The sequence below is a fragment of the Peromyscus eremicus genome, chromosome 23 (genome assembly GCF_949786415.1).
Source record: "Peromyscus eremicus chromosome 23, PerEre_H2_v1, whole genome shotgun sequence".
NCBI lineage: Eukaryota > Metazoa > Chordata > Mammalia > Rodentia > Cricetidae > Peromyscus > Peromyscus eremicus.
In genome coordinates, this window is record NC_081438.1 from 929113 (window position 1) to 939652 (window position 10540).

The window sequence follows — 10540 nt, forward strand, 5'->3', positions numbered from 1 at the left end:
GTATCAGTTGTGTGTACATCACATATAACTGCAAAGTATCAGCGCTTGTTTTAGCATAAAGGGGCTTTGTCCCAAATATTCACGTGAACTGGGCTTTGCTGGAGGGTTTTCTTTTGTTAGGTGCCTTTGCATATGTACCTCCTGTCACGCTGCAGCGTGTAAATGTTCTAATTTCTGAAGCCCTGTTTTAAGTTCACCCCAATTCTAGTTTCTTCTCTCTCCAGCTGTCTCTTGTAGAGTTCTTTCAGTTGCCCTCCTGAAATTTAGTTCAGACCGTGAAATTACCTGTTCAAAAAGCTTTGCCAGCTCCAGTTGCCTCCGGGGGAGTCTAAATGCCTTCATAAACGTCCCTGTGACTTTCCAGCAGTTCTGTGTGTAGTCCTGCAGCTTTGTGCACCATAGTTTTGTCCTTCTGCATATTAGCTCCTTTTGGCTCCCCTGGGTGTTAAGTTTGCCTGACCATCTCTTGCTCACCAAAGCTCTCTTTCTTATCGTTTCTACTTGACACCAGATGGTAGTCTGCCGATGAGATCTGTTGACTCTTTGTGGCCTGCTTAGGGAAATGTTTGTGTATCCCCAGGCTTTATTGTTTCAGCATCTGCATTTGGCCATGCGTGGTTTGGGGAAGAGAACAAAGTCAGGGTTCTTCCCATGGGTCCAGCTGGCCCAACAGTCAAGAAGCTGCAGAGCACTAAAGCAGTGCTGATCCCACCCGACCCTATGTCTTTATGCAGACAGCATGTTGCCTCACCTCTGTAGCTCACTAACGAGTCTCCGTCTCTGACACTGTCATTCTTGTAGCTTTGTTGTAGGTCAAGATTGTGCTGGTGTCCCAGCCTTTTCTCTCCCACGTGTGGATGTGACATATTTCCAAACCAGCTTGTCAGTCCTTCTTTCTCTAGACATCCAGTTGCAACTATGATTAGAATAGAGTGTGGCTTATATATTTATTAGACAGTGGGGTCACGGCCCATTTTCTGTGCATTTAAATATAGGTGTGTATATAAAATATGTAGTTTCCTTTTTTATTTTTAATGCCAAGGAAATAGTTTTGTACTTATATTTGCAATTTTTATTTGTATGTGTCTATGTGCATTTACAGGGTATGATGGGATAGCTTGATTCATGTACATAAAGTATATGATCAAGTTAGAGTCGTCAGTAATTCTGTGATCTTGCATATTGTTCTATTTTCAGTTCTTATTTTTAATTATGTACATGCGTCTGCATGGGAGTTTGTGCACGTGAGTACAGTATCTTTGAGGATGACGATGTCAGATATTCTAGAACTAGGGTTACATACAGTTGTGAGCTGCTGGCATGGTTGCTGGGAATCAAACCTGGGTCCTCTGCAAGAGCAACATATGTTCTGAACCACTGAACCACTCTCCAGCCCCATGTAATATTGTTTCTATGTATTGAGAACCTTCAACTTCTTTTCCTCTACCTATTTTAAAATTCATAACACATTGTGTAGAATGTGCTTGCCCTGCAGTGTGTAGCATTGGGACTGATCCCTCTGATCTTGGTGGTATGGGGCTTTTCTCTGTCTCTTTCCTTTTCTGTCTGTTCAGGGACTGTGATTCTACACTGCTTTGGTGTGGTGGAGGACCTGCAATGTCTGTCTTCCCTTGTCTGTTATATTCCATCTAACCAAAAGTCCTTCAGTTCCATCCATGTTGCTGCAGATGATGGAATTTCTCATTTTATGGCTGTGTCTACATTACCATAAAAAAAAAAAAGGATTCATTGACAGTTTGTATCTGGTTTCTTCCAGGTTGTAACTGTAGTGAACAGTGTTGAAGACACAGGTGTCAGGCATCTCTTTGATGTGTGGATGTCATTTCCTTTCATATAAACCAGCAAGTGAATTTTAATTTTTCAAGGCATCTTACCCGCTTTGCACAATTTCGGTATGATTTAAATTCTCACCAGCACTGTGCCAGGCTCCTTTTTCCTCTACATTCTCACCTCTTTGATAATAGGCATCTGTCTTAGTCACATGTGTATTGCTGTGAAGAGACACCATGACTATGGCAACTCTTATTAAAAGAAAGCATTAAATTGGGGCTTGCTTACAGTTCAGAGGTTTAGTGTGCTGTTGTCATGGTGGGTAGCATGGTGGCACACAGGGAGATGTGATGCTGGAGAAAGTTGTACATCTGGATCCAGAGGCAGCAAGAAGAGAGAGGCACTGGGCCTGGCCTGAGCCTTTGAGACCCCTAAAGCCCACCCCCAATGACACAATTCCTCCAGCAAGGCCACACCTCCTAATAGCGCCACTTCCTAAGCATTCAAATATATGAGCCTATGGGGATTATTCTTATTTAAACCACCACATCATCTCTACCAGGTATATGGTGACAACCCATAGTCATTTTGTTTCATACTCTTTATGGTTATTGGGTCTCAACACCTTTTCATATGCCTGTAAACTGTTTGTCTTCTTTTTAATATGACGCAGCAGTCACCAGCACTTGCTGTTCTTGTAGAAGACCCTAGTTCAATTCCTAGCACCCACATGGTGGCTTACAACCACCTGGACCTCCTGCCCACGTGATCCTGATGTTTCTCTTCTAGTCTGCTCAGGCACCTGCATGCGTGTGGTGTACATAAATGTTAGATAAAAACATAAACCTTAAAAACATACATATGTAGGGATGGAGGGAGAGGGACTCATGAGTTCCCACACTAGCTGAGGAGTTGTTGATGGTTTCTAGGGAGGGAGAGTCAGCTTGCTTGCTTGATTTCTTTCTTTCTTTCTTTTTCTTTTTCCTTTCCTTTTCTTTTTTTTTTTTTTTTTTTGGTTTTTTGAGACAGAGTTTCTTTGTAGCCCTGGCTGTCCTGTAACTCGCTCTGTAGACCAGGCTGGCCACGAGCTCACAGAGATCTACCTGCCTCTGCTTCCCAAGTGCTAGTATTAAAGGAGTGTGCCACCATCACCTGGCTTGAGAGTCAGTTTTCTTTTCATTTATGTGTATATGTGTGTGTAAACAGGTACCCACAGAGGTCAGAAGAGGGCATTAGATGCCATGGAACTGGAGTTACAGGCAATTATGAGCCACTTGGATAGCTCTGGCTTTTCCTAGAAACTGAACGCAGGTCCTCTGGAAGAACAAGAAGTACTCTTAAATCACTGAGCTATCACTCCATGCCCAAGAGTCAGTTTTCTTTAAGGGTGTGACCACTGTTAGGTTGACCATACTCCAGTACATGGCCCCACACCGGTGACTATAGAGGGAGCACAAACTGGAATTGGTGGGGTATTAAAAAAACGAGGACATAAAGTTTGAAGAGATGAAGTGGATCTGTGTTAGGAATAGGGGTAGGTAGTATCAAAGTATATTGCATGCATATATGAAATTCTCAAAGAATTAATAAACATTATATTTAAAAAAATAAATACACACATTCAGGTTCTTTGCTTCCCTTCCTCCTCCCTTCCTCATTCCTCTCTCTTTCTCTTTCTTTCTCTGTTGAGTTGTCTGTATTCTCTATATGTCTTGGATTTAATACACAGTTTGGAGATGTCTCTTATTCCATAGATTGCTCCGTTACTTTGTCAATGGTTTTCTTTACTATATAGAAGCTTTTCAGTTTGATGGAATTCGACCTATTTTTACTATCTGTGTTTGTAGCTCGAGTTTTCCTGCCTGGCCCACAGTCAGGACAAGTCTCTCTCACCTGCCAGTCCCACAGCCACTCAGACCCGACCAAGTAAACACAGAGACTTATATTGGTTACAAACTGTATGGCCGTGGCAGGCTTCTTGCTAACTGTTTTTACAGCTTAAATTAATCCATTTCCATTAATCTATACCTTGCCACGTGGCTCGTGACTTACCGGCATCTTCACATGCTGTTTGTCATCGTGGCGGCTGGCAGTGTCTCTGACTCAGCCTTCCACTTCCCAGCTTTATTCTCCTCATTGCCCCGCCTACACTTCCTGCCTAGCCAACGGCCAATCAGTGTTTTATTTATTGACCAATCAGCAACACATTTGCCATACAGAACATCCCACAGCATGTGTTTGTATCATATCCATTCAAAATTAAAATATTTCCCCAAATTAGTTACAAGGGTGGTTGTTATAGACATATCAACACTTAATATTAATATTTTGCAATTGTTTTCAAACCAAAAGGCACATTGGTCCTGAGTGAAACTCCAGGCCTGGAACTCCTGGTCCCTTGTTCTTGGTGGCCACACACCCCACCCTCCACCCTCCACCCTCCTCCCTGGTACACTGAAGGAAAGGGCTCTGACTGGTTTACTAACTCTAACTTACTCTAACAGCCATATCCAGTGGTTCACCACACCCAGGTGCTGAGCCTTTGCTGGGAGGATCAGGAGGCTGCTGTTGCTCTTGTCATTACCGGCTCAGAACCTCTGGAGCCCCTCCTGTTCCAGGCCGGTGGTGATGCTTGTCTCCTGGAGAAGGGTCTAGGTGATGGTTATGGTAGAAGCTTCCTTGGCTTGTTCTTGCAACTTCAGAGCTGGAGAGCAAGTTTTAGAAACTAGAAAGCACAACTACATTTTGATTTCCTGTCTTTTTTACAGTTATCTTTGTTTTTAGTGACTAAATTCTAAAATTTACATTCAGTGAGGATTCCTTTGTCTCATGCCACTCTCAAAAGATCTTGTAGAGTGAAAGATAATTCTTTATGATTATGAAAATAAAGGTGAACTATAATCACCAGCTCATGACACAAGTGGGTTTGTCAGACCAGGAGAAAACTGAGCTTCTGGGTCTCCTCTAGGATGGGGCTGCAGGAAATTACCCAGAGGTCTCCCAATGACGTCATCTTCACCACAGCACTATCTCCAATACAATGCTATTTCCTTGGAGGTTTTTGCAGCCACCTTCTACGCAGTGTGTATTATATAATCTGCACTAGTGGTAATGTGAAATCCATTGAAAGGTTTGTGGTGTGTGTGCATGTATGCATGTGTAAGAAAGAAAGAATGTAGTTAAGGTAATTATTTTACTCCTAGTAGTACAGGGAGTAGATTAAAATGTAAAAAACATTCCATTTTAGCCGAGAACTATACCCTCTCAGGGAGTACTGAGTTCATGAGGAAGGCTTGGCAACCTTCTCTTTGAGTCTCAAAGGCCTTTGAGAAATGAGCAGGACAGTTACACAGTAACCCAGGTCACCCCCAGATGGCAGGACTTGCCGAGAGAGGCGATTGGACCCAGTTCTGAGGGTGAGATCTTTGAATAATGAATCAGCTGAGTCAGGCCTTTCAGACCTGAGGCGAGTTATAAAAACTTCTTTTCAACCTGCTGATAAAATAGCGATGACCTCAAAAAAAAAAAAAAAAAAAAAAACCAAAAAAAACAAACAAACAAAACCCAGCACGCCCAGCAAGTCTGCTTGAGGCTGGTGTAAGACATGCTGTGCAGCCACTCCGTTTTCCCTGCTGGGTTTTCTGACATTCTGCTTCACTGTCATGTTTTCGCCTGTCCTCTTCTGGCCGTAGTGTTCTGTGGTCCTTCTTGTGACGAGCAGAAGAAACTAGAAAATAGGACTCAAACCCAAGATAAAAGGTGCTGCATAAGATCAGCCCCAAGAAGTCAGGGTGATTAATTGAAAAGGGTTGTAGAACTAGTCAGCCAACTGTGATGGTGGCCTGTCCTCCTAGACACTGGAGAGGTCCAGGGGCTTAAGGTCAGCCTTGCAAACATGATGGGGTCTCTTTTTGTAAAGATTTTAAGTGTGTTAAATATATAAAATAATATATGCTCATAATTTATGAAAAATAGGAAATCTCAACAGCAAAATAGAAACCATAGACAAATAAAGTAGAAACATTTGGGCCGAAGAGCAGAGCACCTGACAAAACTCACCCTTTGGGCTGGTTTACTGGAACATTCTAGGTGACCGTCAGAGGAGACGAAACAGAGCCAGTGCTCTGTGGGGAGGGCCAGTGCAGATTGTTTGTGTGGTGAAGGACGGACAGAAAATCAGGCAAGAGTACTATTTATGGAAATAGTAGATAACATTTTCTCCAGATTTAATTAGAAGGAAATAAATGTACAGATTCTAAAAGCTTAGGTGACCTCAAGCGAGATAAACGCAAATAAAAACCACATGCTGTAAACCAATTACAAGGGAAAATCCTGAGCGCTTCGAGGGCACAGTGACTCATGACATGGAGAAGGGACAGTACAGACCGCGTCTGACTTTAACGGAAGTAATGAAGGCTGGGGCAAATGTTTTTAGTCCCGAGAAAATTCTGTCAACCCAGAATTCAATAACCAAAACTAATTTTGAGTGAAAGCAAAATAAATACATCTTAAGAGAAACAGTGACCAAGGAGGTTATCGAGAGTCCTGCCCTGTGTAAGTGCTTGGGGAAAGATTTTTCAGGGTGAAAGAAAATAACATTAAGTGGGATATTCAGGGACACAGAAGAGACCAGAGCTTGTCAGTGTGTTGCTAAAAATAAAAGACTGCATGCACTTTATTTTCTCTAAAAAAACATATGCTTGGAGCTGGAGAGATGGTTCCCCAGTTAAGAGCATTGGTTGCTCTTCCAGTGGACCCTTGTTCTGTTCCCAGAACCCACGTGGCGGCTCATGACCACCCATAACACCAGTTCTGCCATCTGACATCCTCTTCTGGACTCCAATGGCACTGCTGTATAGAAATACATGCAGGCAAAATACCTAAACACATAAAAAAATCTTAAAAAATTAAAATAAAAATCAAATGCTCACTTAAGGACAAAAATTATAGCTCTGATTGTAATGTTTATAGCTAACAGGGATGAATTATATTTGTTTGTTTGTTTGAGACAGGGTCTGTGTGTAGCTTTTGCTGTCCTGGAACTCACTATGTAGTCTAGCTGTCCTCAGACTTACAGAGCTCTATCTGCCTCTGCCTCCCATGTGAGGGATTAAAGGCATGTACTCCATGCCTGGCCATCAAATATATTTTATTTTCATGTGTTGCTTTTGAGAGCTGGAAGTGGTACAACCACTTTTAAAACATGTCTGACAATTTTATTATATCTCAACACATAGTGGGCAGCAAGATAGCTCCTGGGCACCTGTCTTGTGGAACTGAGAACATATCTCTACACCATGACTGTGTGAGAATGTTCATAGCAGTTTTACTCATAACAGCAAAATCTGGAAATAGCCAAGGGTTTCTCAGTAGCAGGATAGACACATTAGCTGTTGTGTGCCGATATAATAAATGCAGTAGAAATAAATCTCAAAACCGTTAGACTGTGGGGGAAAGTTCAGGCGCAAAAGCAAACATGGTTTATGTATGCACTCAGCAGCAAGAAGTCTAGAGAGAGCAACACTGGTCTGTGGTGAGAACTGTCACTGGGGACAGGGACTGATCTGGGAGCTACCTAGGTCTGTCAGCTCACTGATGGTGTAATTAAAATGTGTATATCGCATCACATGTGTAAAACACATTAGGCTCCAGTTATACATGCTGGAATATTTAGGAATAGTGTATACTTTAAACTGTATGGAAGGCAGGTGGACTGATGAAAAGTGATCCGATAAAGCATGTTTAGCAGAAGACACGGAAAAACATTATGGATCCAGACTCTTAATAGAACATGTAGGTATTCTGCATTCTGCTCTCTTGACTTTTATGTTCATAATTCTTTTTGTATCATAGAAAAGAAAGGATAGAGAACTTGGTGGTGGAGGAGTGATGAGCAGTTCTGGTGATTAGATCTATTGTGGAGCTCGATCCCCATGGTGTAGTTTCACAGGGTACCCCAATCCCTACACTCCACAGCTCCGCCTCTGTCCTGGATATACACACAGCATACCTTAGGACAATCCAGAAAATGGTCATATATGACTCATGGTCAACTAAATGCCCCAAACACTGAGGTGCACAATAGCCATGAACACAGGTTGTGTGTGTGAGGGGATGGAGAGTGTGAGACACCCACTTTGCATGTTTTAGTTGATGGAGTGCTCACTCGCTCAGCCAGTGGTCTTTACCTATGGATGGCTTCCCACGGTAGAGCCTATAGAAAAGCTATTGGCTAAGTAGAGCGAACACCATGAGTTCAAGGCCATCCTCAGCTAACTAGAAAGTTCAAGGCTAGCCTGGGCTATGTGAGTCTTGGCCTCAAAAGAAAATGTGGTATTTCTAAAGATCCTAAAGGTTCCTTATGTATTTATTGAGACATGGTCTTACTATGTGGCTCTGGCTGTCCTGTAACTTGCTATGTAGCTCAAGCTGGCCTCAAACTCACAGAGATGTACCTGCCTCTATCTCCCAAGTGCTGGGATTAAAGAAGTGCACCATCACACCCAGCATTAGTCACACTTTTTAATCTATTATGATATAATCTATATAATATTAACTAGATACTGGTTACTTAAAATGACTGTTATTGGTAATTAGTATTTGTGTGTGATGATTGGTATTTACCATTATAAATAGTAATTCTGGCTGTGCCCAGTTGTATGTGTGTCCAACTCTTAAGTTTATTCAGAACAGAACAATCCCCTCCACTTCACTGAGGTAGCTGACCACATCTAGACCAAAGCTGTCTGTGAAGTCAGATTTGGTTGTTGTACCCCCAGACTCAGCAACTGTGGTGTTCCTCTGTAAGTGTCTCTGTTAGCCTCCTCACTTGCAAATCTTTCAGTTCACTCACCCCCTGGCTTCATGCAAGGGGCAGACACAATCTCTGGAGGAAAGTGGAGGTCATCATGGAGATACTGGATGCCTTCCTTGGTAAGGTACCAGTAGAAATGTTTCCAGGCAAACTGCTCCTTCATGTAGCTTTGAGACTGGAGAGACTGCATGGCCTTCATGGCGTGAAGGCTAGGTGCGTTTTTTGTCTGCTGGTTCCAGGTGTTTGGGCAAATGGACATCCTTCTTGGACGCCATCACCCCATCTTTAAAAAGGAGTTCATGGTGCAAGCTTGTTCTTGAGCATCAACATCGAGGTGGCCACAGGCCTGTGGCAGAGGCTGGAAAGGACAAAACAAAAATAACAGATAATTCCTGAAGTCCATTTAATTTTGTAGGGACATCACTAAAATTGTTCAATTTCCTGTTGTTGTGGGTTAGAACAATTAAAATCTGATTAGAATAGTTGATAAGACTGTCTTGCCATTCATGAGCTGGCTCAGAATCCTTTCTTAATTTCGGTTTTATTTCTCTAAAACAGTCTGTTTTGAAGCAATCATCAAGAATCTTCTATTTTTCCAAAATAAAGCACCCCTGTCTAATTTCCATTAAGCAGATAGGGACCCCAAAGTTCTGCTTTCCTCAGAGGATACCCTGAAACTGCCCCGCTGAACTGCTTTTTAAATTTAATTCTTCTTCAAGGTTCTGCAGGCCCACTGTCCAGGTGCTCATTGATAAGATGCCCACTGTCCAGGTTCCCACTGTTCAAGTGTCCACTGATCAGTCCAGGTGTCCACTGGTCTCTGGAGGATGGAGCATGTCTTTCTGCCTTTCCCGAAAGGTGGAAGAGGAGCTTGCCCAGTCTTATAAGTCACTTACCAGTTCAGTAGCTGATAACACCACACTAATTATTTGGCTCATTCATTATATTGATTTTATTCAGAATTTGTGACGGTTGCAGAGCATTGCCTTATCTTTTCATGGCTCCAGGGACGTGGACCTGCCTGGGGTGGTAAAGGAGTAAAGAAAAGACACAGGAGCACACAGAAAAGCTGGGATGGGTGAGTGGACTGGGTTCTCTGATGGGGAAACCACGGCACTCTAGAAACTCAGCATGTTTATTATGTAGATTTGAACAGGGAGGCAGGACTATTGCACACAGATGAATAAGGAGGGGAGTTTATGACATATAGCTGAACAAGGAGCAGTCTTCAGGTCAAAAGTATCCAGGGAGAAAGCTATAATGGATATTTCTGCACACACTGTCAACATCTACATATGGACCAGAGGGAAGGCTTGGTCATTTCCTTCTGGGTCTGAGGCTCAGGGGTCCTTGACTTGGTTGTGCCCATGTCAACAGTACACATTCATTCAGGACTTCGCTCACTCAGGGCCTCCACTCCTGGAGAGCATATGTTTTACTCTGGAACTACCTTTTGGGAAGTTTTACTAGTCAAACCAAGAGATTAAGCATGATTAAAATATATGTGAATACTTCTCAGACTCTCTGGAAATGCTAGGAGGAATCACCATGTCTTCCCAACTTACAAGCAGAGAGTACTTGAGTTCTCACTCACACTGAGCTCATTAGGACCCAGCTCTCTAAGCTTCAGTTTCCTGATTGATTAAGAAGATAGGGTGGCCTGGCAGGGGTGGCACATGCTTTTGATCCCTGCACCAAAGATTGTTAGAATTCCGTCTACTAGTATGCTGGGCAGTGGCATAACTCCGCCTTCTTGTCTAGGCAGATCTCATTTCAAATTCAGGGCCATCTTTGTCCTGCAGGCAAAGCAGTTGAGGGACTTATTTTCCTTTTGTGTTCAGGGTTATTCTCTTACCATCCCAGTTGCCTAGACTAGCCAAGAGTTGACTGTTGGTGTAAGGAAGTGAATCCCCTGGACCACAGAGCTGAGGGTAC